We start from the raw sequence: 15680 nt of genomic DNA on the forward strand, positions 1-15680 counted from the left end.
TTTTTTTTTTTTTTTAGGGAAGGCTCTTGAAGTAATGAGCACTGGGTGTTGTATGCAAATGATGGATCACTAAATTTTATTTCTAAAACTAATAATACAGTATATGTTAATATAAAAAATTTAAATTAAAATTAAAAATTGAAAATAATAATCCCCAAATTAGTGAATGCATTAATGTTATTCTTAAAGGCTACAGTAGAAGACTACTGTTTTTCTCAACTGGCAACTACTTATCTTTCATCAAACCATATCTCAGTTTCCCTATAATGGAAAACATTCTTCCTCACATTTAAATCAACAGACCTTGTGGAATGCATTTATATCTAACCCAGCACTACTATTTTGTTAACCACCATGATTGGTTCATTGCTGTATATTTACCCTACCAGAACCAAAGCTATGCCATGAGCCTTCTGCTGTAGATTCCAATAGAGAAGAAAGGAGTAGTTGCCTTTTGACTGAAATCTGAAGGGTATGAGATGTTTCAACTATTGCTGCCATGTTGTTACGATGCAAAACAAAGACTGGAGCCTAATACAGCAGAGCTAGGACATTAAGAGATGTCTGAAAGCTCTGTTTATTTCTAAATCTAACTGCCTGAAGTGAGTCCTACTCCCAACATTAATCTGATTAAGCAACTAGGAGTTGGCTGCTTCACTTACAAAAATATTTCATTCAAAAACAAAAAATCATAAATGATAAAAAATAAAAAAAAATTATACAGGAATCATTTAATTAAATAATTAATTAATGATTTATTAATTCAGTATTTATTACATATCCATTATTAGATGTCTGGCAATGCAAGTGCTAAAACCTGATTTAGGATCTATTTTGAATGATTTTATCTTTCATTTTTTTCCCCCCTTCCTAGGACATTAAGCCCTCTAAAAGCAAAGATGTACTTGCCTGATATAATCTGAATTCTCCTATACCAAAATAATTTTAACACTGAAATAGAAATCCATAGATTAGAATATTTATAGGAGACTCATAGATGAGCATTTTTGCTCTCTAATCATATTTGATATGCTGATATTACATAAAATATCATCTCTGTAAAATGTCTCAATACAGGAACCTTCAAAAAAAGTCATGAGTTAATACAGTCTTTTCAGAAGTGAATAATTGATTAGATTCCTTAAAAACAAAACAAAAAAGTGCAAATAGTGTCCTTTACATTGAATAAATTGTTAGTAGGCAGAGCATAGACTCTAGGATAATAGCTGGGTTTAATTTCTAGCTCTAAGAGTCACAAGTTTATGACTTTGGAAAGTGAAGGAAATCATACAAACTGTCTGGATTTTGTAAGGGTGTAAATTATAAGGAATATAAAGCATGTAATACATGACCTGATATATATTGATCATCCAATTAATTCCTGGTTTTTAAATTATTATTGTGGGGGTCGAGAAAAATTAAGGCCATTCCACCTAAAGTTTAGCATTAGCACAAGTACAGCCATCTTAGGCCCCTGTGAATAAGAGCTGAACTTTACAGGAAAAACTGCAGAATGTCCTCGGCAGGGAATCCCATAGCAGAAAGACAACAGAGCCCACGCCCATGGTAGAAAGTCCCATATTAGAATGAGAAAAAAGCTCAATGCCCTTGAAAGCCCCATATCAGAATGTAAACAGAACTTGAGAAATTCCTCCACCCCTTCTGAAAATCCCCTAGACCAGCCTATACAAAACCCAGCTGTAACCCACTTCGGGGTCCAAGTCCCTACTCGGCTGTGTCGGGTATACTTGGACCCAAGCTCTAGCTTGCTAATAAACCCTCGTGTGCTTGCATCTGTGCGGGCTCCTTGGTGGTTTCTAGGATTCACGATCTTGGGCACAACATTTATCGCAATAATGTAAATTATAATAAGATAAATTGGGAGTTCTGGAAGGAAAAAACATAAACATTGAAATAAAAAAAAAACCAACGTTTTATTTTTTCTTATAATTTCAGTAATTTTTCAATGATTTTGTACATGGACACTTCTTTCTTTTTTTTTTTTTTTAAGATTTTATTTATTTATTCACGAGAAACAGAGAGACAGACACAGGCAGAGGGAGAAGCAGGCTCCATGTAGGGAGCCTGACGTGGGACTTGATCCCGGGTCTCCAGGATCATGCCCTGGGCCAAAGGCGTACTAAACCGCTGAGCTACCCAGGCTCCCCTCCCCCCCTTTTTTAGTTATTATTTCTTTAAAAATTTAAAGAGTTAAAAATTAGGCATTCTTCATAATTATTTAGAACTATCATAAAATTGAGAAAATGCAACTATATAGAAATCAACTTAGATTGTTTTATTTTTGTCTTTCCTTGATTCCTTGATATGATCTTGCTAAGTATGACATACAAGAGATGTATTATATTACTCAAGCTGTGAAGTACTGATAGTGTCCAAAAGTCAAAAACAAAAACAACTTAAAATAAGATAGTTCTAAACTCATTATATAATATGATAGAGAAAGCAGAAAAATTGAGTAGTAAATGAATGGCAGTCTTCAAGTAAATGCAGTATTTTTGGTCAAACTGCCTGTTTTACAAGAATACTAAATGGTATTTAAAAAATTTGTGCCTTCTTTAGGATCAACAAAAATTATATATTTAAAGGGACAAGTACATTAGCATGTGGTCCTCATGGACATTGATGGATTCTGGTTTTCTGGTCTTGTAGGAATATACTAATAACATTGAACTAGAGAAATACTGAAATCTTGCTTCCAAGTTCTAGGTGAAGTCTTTTACATTAGTTAATGTGTAACCTTTGTTCTAATTCTTACCTGCAAGCCAGTCATTATGTGTAAATCTAGATTTTAAGTGCATTTTAGCTTATTTGACATAATTATATTTTGATATTTTATTTTAAGGCATTTTAAGGGATTTTAAAGCCTGTGCTCCCTTAGTTCTGTCTATGAATCATGATATATTCAGGTCAACTTGTTCATATAATCCATTTATCATGTTATTTTCACTGCCCTCACCTAATTTCAAAAAAGTATCACATAATAACACTTGAACTTTGATTCTTCCAGAATTACAGAGTTGTTTTCTTAACTCTCAAAGTCATGCCCCAGGGGCAATTCTGTGGAATCTGAAATAGAATGATTTCTCAGTTCATATTACTACATGCTCCTTCATGAGGTTAGTGCATTCCTTGCACAGAGGATTCACTCTATATTTTGCAGGGTTGTAATTAGTTAAACTCTTATATTCTCAACTTAGCTTTTGTAGTAACTATTAATAACTTAAGGACAGGCAGCACAGCTGTGGCTGTAAGGCTGTTGGGGAAGTCTAGGCTGGAGAGGAAGAAGTTGCAGAAACAATCTGGGGAGATTTTTGAAACTCATTTGGATAATAAGATTATCTACCTACAGGATGGAGCCAGCATTCAAATCCGAAGGGCTAAACAATCTTTAATCTGATCAATGCTATCCTCAAGGGGTTTATGGGTAGAGCAGGCCAAAGGCATTAGGTTTAGTTAGGTGCTTGTAAGACTGGATCTAAAATATTGAAAATATTGTTTTACCTTACCTCCACCACCACACAAGCTTCCCTCCATTGTAATTTAAAATTTAAACAAAACAAAACTTTAAATAAGCATAGGAAAATCTTTATAAAGTACGGAGTCTCTTGCCATGACTTACTTCTTAATATAAAATCCTCATACATTGGTAACTTTATGAACAGGCCTAATCTCCTAGGGAATGTTGAGAAAATACCCCTAGTTCTTGAGAGCATCTGGATTACAGCTATCATAATTGAGGAGGAAAAGCCTTGTAGGAACAAAACAAGATGGGTTCATCTAGGCTCACCTCGCTGGAGTTTAGAGTCCAAAATCAGATTCAGAAATAACCCAGCATAGGGTCTAGGAACAGGGTAAGTTCAAAAGGCCCAGCAGGCAAACAAGTCACAGCCAATGAGAGTGAGAGGAAGCTGCAGCCCAAAGTTCACAAAATAGAAAAGGACTGGACATCAAAATGCAAAAACAAAACAAAAATAAAACAGACTACATTCAAACATACTTCTCAAAGGGTGAGGCTGTCTAATATATTTCCAGTTTTGATTAAGGGACTAGACGAGGCTGATTCTACCACCTATAGTCTTTAGTATCAACAGGTAGTTAGACAAGACTTGACACAATGAAGAAAAACATGCTTCTTTTGTATATTTCTTGGCTTCAATGTCTGTTAAATTAGGAAACCCTACAGTGGATATTGATGCATCAGAAATAAACATTATGATTCAAACCTCTATTCAGTTTGAATTAATTAATTAATTAATTAACCTTTAAAAACATGTGTCTTAAGAAATATCATTACAATATAATCAATAAACTTGACTTTTTCTGGAAGTGGAGCAGACTTTTAGTTGAAAAACTAACATCTATATCCTCTGAGGAACTGCAATTATCATCATGATCCTGTAATTGTATAACAATTTCTATGAAAAAGGTACTATGACTCTGGTTTGGTCTATTTACATTTTTATTATTTTTTTTAATTTTTATTTACATTTTTAAAATAAGGGGATGCATCCATTTTTTAATAAGGGAAGGTGTTCTATATATTACTCAATAATTAAATCAACACAAAGTACTACATTATTCATCCATTAATAGTAGCTTTTTTTGAGGGTAGAAATTTAGAGCTCAGTCAAGGTTAACATTATGTTTCTGCAATTTTGTAGGCAGATATTAATTTCAATAATAATATACAAATATTTTTATGAAAATATATGTATAGAAGTCTTATTTAATCTTAACTCATGTCATGACCCTGACCCTGTGATCATGACATAAGCCAAAATCAAGAGTTGGATATTTAAGTGACTGAGCCACCCTGGTGCCCCATCTACTACTGACAATCTATTTAAAATATATATAACAATATCAACTAGCTTAGGTGTTAAATCCTTATGTCATATCATTTTGTTACTCTTTTTCACATCTCCTACAGTGAAAGTTGTGAGTCTTCACTGTGTATAAAAAGCATTTTATTTAAAAAGTTCCTTGCAGACAGCCCAGGTGGCTCAGTGGTTTAGTGCCGCCTTCAGCCCAGGGAGTGATCCTGGAGACCCGGGATCGAATCCCATGTCAGGCTCCCTACATGGAGCCTGCTTTTCCCTCTGCCTGTGTCTGTGCCTCTCACTCTCTCTGTGTGTCTCTCATGAATAAATAAATAAAATCTTTAAATAAATAAATAAATAAATAAATAAATAAATAAATAAATAAATAAAATAAAAAAGTTCCTTGCATTCATTATGCCTCCAGTTACAGCACTGCATTAAAGGAAAAGACATAGCATAGCAAACAGTGGTTTATATCCTCTTGTGCAGTAATAACTAAGATTAAAGATAAGTGATTTTATTGACCAGCTCTATAGGATTTATGGCTTTATAGATTATTAGATACTTACATATCATCAACTTCTGTCAATAGTTAAAGATGGATTCTAATTTTCAAACATACTCCTAATCAAAGTAGTGTAAATTATGCATATGCAAGGTGCACAGAAATAACATGTACATATAACTATTCTTGGGCTATGTATTAAAACATGGCTTGATGAACTAGAGATCATCCTAACAACAACAGTTAACGGATGTGTATAAACACAAACACTATTACAACTGAATTTCAAGTCTGTTTTTCTCTTACTATGTATACACGCCCTCTTCCTTTATTCTCAGCTGTTATATAAAAAGCATGGCTCTGCTGAATCTGTTCTTTTCAATTTGTAACCAAAGCTATGAATAAGAGAAGTTGGGGGGGGGGATGAGAACACAGCAAATGGGAAGTAAAATACGGCCAGAAAATAATTTTGTGATTTTTTATGTATGGTAGGTTCTGAAAATATATACACAACTCAAATGATTCTGCACCATTGTGGGTGATGGTCACGCATTGGCAATCTTTCTTGTCTTTTTAAATTCTGAATCAACTCCTAGTCAACATGATTTAAACATGTTTATGTCCCTATTTGTTTGTGATGCTGCTAAAGAAATTACCACAATTGTCCACAATCACACTTGGCCCGATGTCCCCAATGCCATCTTTCTTCACCTGAAAATTTTCCCTCACTTTTCCTATAGGCATAAAACTAGTGCCACTGAAACAAGTCCTCAGTTTTGCTCTCTTTGCTTGTTGTAGATAATTATAATGCTCTTGCTATGCCTAGAGAAGGAAAGTATTTCCACTCCATTCCCCATGAAAGAAAGGTCCCTTTCTCTAACCATGCCTTATTTATTCTCCCCAACAGAATGAATAGAAAAGGTCATTGTCCCATTCATGCCATTGGGAAAAGGCCCAATATGAATGCCCTGCTTACTCTTTTTGGTCTTCTCTCCTCTCTCTCAGAGCTACCTTCCTAATGTCTTTTCTGCACGAACAGTAGGCTTCCAGGGAATAGAGTGGGCCAGGGAGTGAGGATAGCTGGTGCAGGAGGCTTGCCATCCACCAGCTGCTTAGTTGGCTTATTCTGTTAACGAGATTGGGAAGTTCACATGGGGGTAGGGTAGGGAAACAGAAAGTACATTTTGCCTCAGTTTCTTCCTGTGACTCCTCTTCCAGCTTTATCTGATCTTTCCTTCCCTTACCGTAAGGACTGTTTTCCCACTGGCTCAGAACACTTACACCCTATGTGAAATATTGAGGCTCCAGGCTTTTAAATGCCAAATCAGATTATGCCTATTCTCATTCCTGTGCGATTACAAATAATATACACTGATTTTACTCAGAATGACAACAGTCTTTCAATTTAAAAAAAAAAAAAGGATACATTTGGAAGCCTTGTTTCATCTCAGTAAGAAAACCTTTAGGGCAGATTCAAGAATACAAATATTGAAGATTTTTAAATTTTACACTCTTTTTACACCCCAGCTCATGTTAATTTTTAGTTACCTATATAAATACATTTTCCCCACTAAGTGAGCTTCACATGTAAAGGGAATGAGAAACAAATATGATTTCAATATGGAGACACTGACACACATACATATACAACTGGACACAGAAACTGTCCCACTCAACTAAATGTCACACACACGAAAATGCACTTAATATGGACATTTACCTATTTATTTAAAGGTGGAGACTAATACACAAATACAGTGCAATGCAAAAATGTACATGCTAATACAAATTAAATGCTTTTAATTTATTAACTTATTTAATGGTCTATTTGGATGTCTCTAATCAGTAGAAAATTTTTCTACCTTGCTTTGTAGGGTGTTTTGGCAGGTGTGTCTGTGTTCTCCTTTTAACCTTTCTCTCTTTTTTAAGATTTTTATTTATTTATTCATGGGAGACACAGAGAGAGAGGCAGAGACATAGGCAGAGGGAAAAGCAGGCTCCCTATGGGGAGCTTGAAGAAGGACTCGATCCCAGGACCCTAATATAACGATCTAACCAAAGGCAGACGCTCAACCACTGAGCCATTCATGTGCCCCTAACCTCGTCTTTAGACTGACTTTGGATAGCAGTACTGTTTCCTCGTGTCGACCCATCCACCACTGCAAATTGTACAATACCTTGCACATAGATGTTTATTTCATTTATTTGCTAAAATATTTACAAATAAATCTAAGGAAAACCTTATGGATGGACATATGGGCAAGAGATGCAGGCATAGCACATGTTCCCAGAGAAACACATGAAATTGAGAGAAATATGATGCTGAATAAAAGACTGGATTTGAGAAGATTTGAGCAAGCGAGATTTGTTTAGAAATGAAGAGACTGGGAATAAATAGGGAGGTAAAACTGTCTAACAAAGTAGCCCCAGGATTTTGGCATCAATAATGCAGAATTAACACTCTCAGTAATCTCACAGAATTAAATATCCCATTTTCTTGAATTATTCATTACTTAATTTATACAAACATTGGACTATTTTTAAAAAAATCACATGAATATTCTTTCAATCTAACTCTTTTAAGTTTCTAAGTTTTTTTGTTTGTTTTTGTTTTTCTTTAAGATTTTATTTACTTGACAGAGAGAAAGAGCACAAGCAGGGGGAGCAGCAGAGGGAGACCATACTGTTAAGAAGCAGGCTCTCCTCCAAGAAGGGAGCCCAATGCAGGGCTCCATCCCAGGACCCTGGATCATGACCTGAGCCAAAGGCAGATGCTTAACTGGCTGAGCAACCCAGGCACAGTTTCTAAGTTGTCTGATTTAACTCAGCAAAATCCTTAAATATTTATAATTTAGCCGAAATCATTTTCCAAACCATATGAGTAACTTCTCACAATTTGTTTTACCTGTATTATAAGTAAAAATTTTTTTAAAAGCAGAAAGACTGCCACTTAGTCAATCTATTTTAAAAACTAATATTAAATCTATTTTAATGTAATCACTCAAACCTAAGTTCAATCAGGAAACAGTTCATTCTGCTTTGCTCTTTTATTATTCACATCTTTTTTTTCCCATAATATCAGATCTCAAGTCATAACTAATAGCTATATTTAATTAGTAATTTTGGGGATCCCTGGGTGGTTCAGTGGTTGAGCGTCTGCCTTTGGCTCAGGACGTGATCCTGGGGTCCCGGGATCGAGTCCCACATTGGGCTCCTGCATGGAGCCTGCTTCTCCCTCTGCCTATGTCTCTGTCTGTCTGTCTGTCTGTCTGTCTCTCTCTCTCTCTCTGTGTCTCATGAATAAATAATAAAATCTTTAAACAAATTAGTAAACTACAAATTTCTCTAACAGGGTTACACAAATATACAAATTACAAATATAAATAGCATTATGTTTATCATAGAAATGATATTACTTATTGATGTACATAGTAGAACTATAAACTGAGTATATGAGTATATGTGGTTGCATATATGAACTCAAGGGTGGTTTCTACTTTATTCCATTTCTAGAACTGAAAGTCATGATTGAAAACATCATCAAGATGAGTTTAAAAATGAAAATCTGCATTGTCTTTTAACCTAGATAATGGAAAGAAGGAGGGAGAGAGGAAGAACAAATGAACATAATAGTAACATGATCTTTGCCTTAAGAGTAAAAAGGAAAGAACACTTTACAGATAGCTAGGGTCTTTGCCAGAGTTTAATGCTTTCCTCAGCAAATAAGTTGATTGCAAATGAATAATTTTTCAGGTGACATAACACTTGCAATTCTAGAAGACAACTCACATTTCCATTCTGAAGAATTCTACGATAAACAAGTTATTTTATCTGATATACAGTGACAGATGATTAAGACAGTGCATTATACTGTATTCAAAATTCTTTTTTCAAGACTATCAATCCAACCATAATGGTATGTTATAAAAGCATGCACACTTGGACAATTCCTCTCATAACAATAGCATTCCAAATGTTTCTGCAGATGTTTGGTGAAGATTGCTTTTGTGACAAGAATGGGTGTTTAGATGCTTTTAAGCATAAAAATCTAACACAAGAACAAGGAGAAACATTCTGCCATGAGAGTTAAATTTGCTCCTCTCAAGTAGTTTGGAACTGAAGTTTCAGTGTGGGACACTGAGTTTAATAAGCTTTTCTCCATATTACAGAATAATGAAAATTAGATTGCCATTTTTAATGGAGCAGAGTATCTCCCCCAAGAAACAAAGCTTTATTTAAGACTTTACAGGGAAAATGTGAAGAATTTATTATATAAAAAGTGGGTTCAGATTCCACTTAGTTATCTAGCAGCATGACTGTAGACAATGCAACTATAAACTGAACTAGCAATATAAGGATTTGATGATGCTCCACCAGCCACATAGATGGGTGATTGACTTGAAAATATTGAACCTTTCTTGCAACCCAGAATAAATCCCACTTGGTTGTGATGAATAATTTTTTTTAACTTATTGATGGATTCAGTTTGCTAGTATTTTATTGAAGATTTTTACATCCATGTTCATCAGGGATATTGGCTTGTAGTTCTGGGTTTTTTTAGTGGAGTCTATCCAGTTGGTCTCATAGAATGATTTTGGATGTTTTCCTTTATTTTCTATTTTTTTGGAACAGTTTGAGAATAGGTATTAACTCTTCTTTAAACGTTTGGTAGAATTCTCCAGTGAAAGCACCTGGCCCTGGACTTTTGTTTGTTGGGAGTTTTTTTTTTTTTTTAAAGATTTCATTTATTTATTCATAGAAACAGAGAGAGAGAGACAGAAACAGGCAGAAGGAGAAGCAGGCTCCATGCAGGGAGCCCAACGTGGGTCTCGATCCAGGGTCTCCAGGATCACGCCCTGGGCTGCAGGCGGCGCTAAACCGCTGCGCCACCAGGGCTGCCCTGTTGGGAGTTTTTGGATTACTGATTCAATTTCCTTGGTGGTTATCAGTCTGTTCACATTTTCTATTTCTTCCTGTTTCAGTTTGGTAGTTTGTATGTTTTAGGAATTTGTCCATTTCTTCCAGGTTGTCTGAAGTGTTTGCATCTACTTTTTCATAATAGTTTCTCCTAGTTGTTTGCATTTCTGTGTGTTGGTTGTTATTGCTCCTCTCTCGTTTGTGGTTTTATTTATTTGGATCCCTTATCTTATCTTTTTGATAATTGCTAGAGATTTATAAACTTTATTATTTTTTTCAAAGAACCAGTTCCTGGTTTCATTATATGTTCTATTTTTTTTAATTTTTTTTTAAATTTATTTATGATAGTCACACAGAATGAGAGAGAGAGGCAGAGACACAGGCAGAGGGAGAAGCGGGCTCCATGCACCGGGAACCTGACGTGGGATTCGATCCCGGGTCTTCAGCATCGCGCCCTGGGCCAAAGGCAGGCGCTAAACCGCTGCGCCACCCAGGGATCCCCATTATATGTTCTATTATTTTTTTGGATTCTATATCATGTATTTCCTCTTTCATCTTGATTCTTTCCTTCCTTCTGCTGGCTTTAGGCTCCATTTGTTTTTCTTTCCCTAGCTTTTTTAGAAAGGTATAAGGTTAAATTGTTTATTTGAGGTTTTTCTTGTTTCTTGAAGTAGGCCTGGATTGGTATATATTTCCCGTATATATTTCCCACTTAAGACCACTTTTGGTGAATCCACAAAATTTTGGACTGTTGTGTTTTCATTTGTTTCCATGTACTTTTTAAATTTCTTCTTTGCTTTCCTGGTTGACCCATTCATTGTTTAGTAGCCTGTTGTGTAGCCTCCATGTATTTGTGGTCTTTCCAAAGTTTTTTCTTGCAATTGACTTCTAGTTCCAGAGCATTATGGTCAGGAAAGATGCATGGTATGATTCTGATCTTTTTGCATTTGTTGAGGCCTGTTTTGTGAGCTAATATGTGATCTATTCTGGAGAATGTCCCATGTGCACTTGAAAAAAATGTGTATTCTGTTGTTTTAGAATTAAATGTTCTAAATATATCTGTTAAGTCCATCTGGCCCAGTGTGTCATTTAAAGCCACTGTTTCCTTCTTGATTTTCTGCTTAGATTATCTGTCCATTGCTCTAAATGGGGTATTCAAGTATTCAAGTCCCCTACTATTTGTGTTATCAATTATCAATAAAAACATTAACAATTTATGTTTATTAATTGTTATATATATTTCAGTGTTCCTATGTTGGGGGCATAAATATCTACAATTATTACATATTCTTGGTGGAATGTCCTCTTTATGATTATATAATGCTCTTTATGATTATATAATGCTCTTTGTGATTATATAATGCCTTTGTTTCTTTTTATTTTCTTTGTTTTAAAGTTAGTTTGTCCAATGTGAGTATTGCTACTCCAGCTTTCTTTTGATATCCATTTGCCTGATAAATATTTCTCCATCCCCTCACTTTCAATCTGCAGGTGTCTTTAGATCTAAAATGAGTCTCTTGTAGGTAGCATATAGGTGGATCTTGTTTTTAATCCATTCTGACACCCTATGTTTTTTGATTAGAGCATTTAGTCCATTTACATTCAAAGTAATTATTAATAGATATATATTTTTGCCATTTTATTACTTATTTTGTTGTTGTTTCTGCAGAGTTTCTTTGATCCTTTCTTGTCTGTCACTTTTTGGTCTCTCTTCTACTCAAGGACCCCCCCTTAATATTTCTTGCAGGGCTGGTTTACTAGTCACGAACTCATTTAGTTTTGGTTAGGAAACTCTCTCTCTCTCCTCCTATTGTGAATGATAGCCTTGTTGGACAGAGTATTCTTGCCTGCCAATTTTTCCCATTCAGCACTTTGAATATATCATACAATTTCCTTCTGGCTTCCCAAATTTCTATTGAGACATCACTATCTACCCTTATGGATTTTCTCTTGTAAGTTAAAAGGACTTCTTTTGTCTTGCTGCTTTTAAGATTTTTTTTTCTTTATCACTGCATTTTGCAAATTTAATTATAATATATCTTGGTGTCTTGGGAAATGGCACCAGCCAGTTCTTTTGTTCCTTGAGAGGCATCTCTGTGAATGCTGCGCCACCACCCCCTATCCTCTTATGTCCCAGGCATCCCTCAGATCACTGTTTCCACAATGTCTTTCTCCAGGTTTTTTGCCTGCCCTCTCTCCAAGAGCAGCATAGTGCCTTCTGGCCTCTATCTCAGCCAATATGGCTGACCTTTAAAACTCTAGGCTTTAGAAACACAGGTATGGGCAGGGGCTTATGATGATTTTCTGGGGCTTGCCACGCTGGGTCTGAGGCAAGCTTGACTGAGAAGGGAAGTCCCATCAGAGCACAGGGGGATATAAATTTATTAGGTATAAACAAGTTAGGCAGTCAGTGTCTGTGCTGAGCTGCTTTCTTCAGGTGGCTCGGTGTTTACCTCGAGGTCTCAGGAAGAATATGGTACCAGCCAGTTCCTTTTTTTCATGAGAGGTATCTCCAAGAATGCTGTCTCTCAGAGACATGCTCTGACAAGCATGATAATATCCCCTCAGTGAGCCCCAAGCATTTTTCAGATCACTGTTTCCACACTGTCTTTCCCTAGGTTGTTTGCCTGCCTTCTCTCTAGGAGCAGCACAGTGCCCTTTTGGCTCTATCCCAGCAAGCCTGCTTATCTTTAAAACTCTAGGCATTAAGCTCCGCTGGTTATAAGAAGTCATAAAATTCAATACTTCTCATTTTCCAAGCCAATGGCTTTGGGGAAGCGTTCTTCTTGTGCATTCCCTTGTATGATCCTCTGTTACTCACTCTTCTCTATGACCATGGCTCCCTCTGCTCTGCAGCATCTGTGATCTGTTTCCTCTCTTGAAATAAGACTCCACACTTCCTACCTTCTTTAATGTGGCCTCCTTTCCCTTTAGCTGTGTTTTTGTTTGTTTGTTTCTTTGTTTGGACAGTCTTCAGGTTGATTTCTGAGTTATTTAAGATGATCTGAAAGCCATCTAGTTGTGTTCGTGGGACAAGATGAGTCTAGGTCCTCCTAATCCACCACCGTCTTCCTCTCTAAAATTTTCCTACTTGGATAAATTTCTCTTTTAATTATACATTCCTTGTGACCATTGAGTCTTTTTTTATACTAACTGAAAAGGGCTTGCAATCTAATATTATAGTTTATAAATGTAGTACAGGGTTTATGAGCACTCAATAATGCAGATAATGATGGTAGTAATATTACAATGTAAGCAATGCTTTCCAGATTAAAAAAAAAAAGAAAATTATACTTCGATTAGCAAGGAAAATATGATTTCGATTCAAGAATTTTTCAATTATGCTATAACTAATTATATTATTTTTAAAATAGCATGAACCAGAAAATAAGATTAATCATACACTTAAATTAGTTTTTAATGACCTAACTGGTTTCAAAACAAAGAATACCATGTCAAGTAAACCAACATAGCACATTTTTAGAAATTATCAAGATTTCAATAAGTTAATGAGAATCTAATGTCTTGTTATCATTCATTTTTATTGACTTAAGTATGCTGAAAATTCATTAAGGTGCTTATATATATGAATCTAATTTTGATGGAGATGAAAACAACTTTATGTTAGAAATATATTGAAAAGAGTTTCTATTGGTGACATAGACTGATATCTTTGAAAGATACAGGATTTGCAGTTGATTTCAAGTCTAGCCTGACAACAGTTAGTAGTGAACAAATAACCCACGTCAGATACAGTCTAAAGTGTATTGCGTTATAAAGACATGAGATCCCTGTGCTAATCAAGCATATAGCCTAGTGGGTGGTGTACTGTATCAAATAATCATATTTTTCTTAAATGTGAAAATAAATATCCAAATTAAATTTAAAAAAACAACCATAGAGATTCTGTTTCAATTATTTTATGTAAATATATAAAGGTTGGTTGACAGGGAGGTGAAAGACAGTTTTCCTATGGAACTGCCAAAGGATTGAGATCTGAAAAAAAAAAAAAGGAATTAACCAGGTAAGAAGAAAGAAAAATAATGCTAAGTGCTAGTATCCTGCAGTAGGAAGAGGAAGAGAAGAATCAGGAAGAAAAGATCACTGTGGCAGAGCAAAAGGCCAGAAGAAGCCTGAAACAAGCTGAGGTTAGAAGGACAGGAGGGCCATATTTTACAAGCCCTTGTAAACACATTAAGTTTTTCTTAAGCGTGCAAGGGTGAATCTAGAATTATAGTCAAATAATTGGATGTGCATTTCAAAGAACAACAGTGAAAAAGAACACAGAACAAACAAACAAAAAAACCCAGAGGTGTCCATAGTAGAATGTAACAATAGAGGAAAATACATCAGACAGGACTATTGAAGAAATAACAATGAAATATTTAACTAAGTCACTCAACTTCTCTGGATGCCATTCTTCTCAAATGTAAAATAAGGGTTGCCCGATGACTTCAGGCATCCCTTCCATGTCTAACATTCTATGATTTGGGTGTTTGGATATTGGAATCTGTACTTATTGAACAGGATACTGGTTATAGAAAGTATAGTTGCTAAAAGCTGAGACAGATATTTCCCCAGGGCAAATAGTCTCCTTGATCCTGTTGCAACAGAATTATTTTAAATTGGAAAACTGAAAAGATAATGAAAAGTTTTTACTTCTGTTTTCGGGGAATAAATTAGCCTTTTCAGTAAATTGCATATAGTTTGCCCAAGGGAAAGAATAGCTTTCTTTTAACTCAGATAAGGGGTTATTTTAATGTTTTCATGAGTAATAAAAGAATTTTCTGCAAGATGAAAAAAAAGAAAAGTAGAGACAAATACAAAATTACCCAAGACTGTTTAGAGTCATTTCTTAGCTGTTTTCCACATTTGCCATAGTGACTAGTACAGCCACTCCATGACTTCAAGTATAGGCTTAATGAGTATTACTCTCAATTTTTGTCTCCAATCTTAATCTCTATAATTTTAGGCCCATATTTCCCACAACCTCCTAATTATCAATAATAACAGTAAAAAGTCAGTAACAAAAAAATTAAATGTGCATCTAAATGACAATAGACCTATAAATTATAAAAGTCCTACTTCTAGATAATAATGAAAATACTGCTTATCAAAGTGCAGTAAAACCCATCTTTAGAGGGAAATATATAGACTTAAAGGGTTACATTAAAAGAAGTAAAGGCTGCAGTGTCTGAGAGCTTAGTCAGTGGAGAATCTGACTCTTGATTTTGGCTCAGATTGTGATCTCAGAGTCATGAAATCTAGCCCCGTATGGGGCTCCATGATCTGTGGAGCGTATGAGATTCTCTCCCTCTCCCTCTGCCCCTTCTGCCATTCACACACACTCTCTCTAAAATAAATAAATAAATATTAAAAAAAAAAGGAAGGAAGTAAAGGCTATGAATTAGCATTAA

This window comes from Nyctereutes procyonoides, unplaced genomic scaffold, assembly GCF_905146905.1.
Source record: "Nyctereutes procyonoides isolate TBG_1078 unplaced genomic scaffold, NYPRO_anot_genome, whole genome shotgun sequence".
Classification (NCBI taxonomy): Eukaryota; Metazoa; Chordata; class Mammalia; order Carnivora; family Canidae; genus Nyctereutes; species Nyctereutes procyonoides.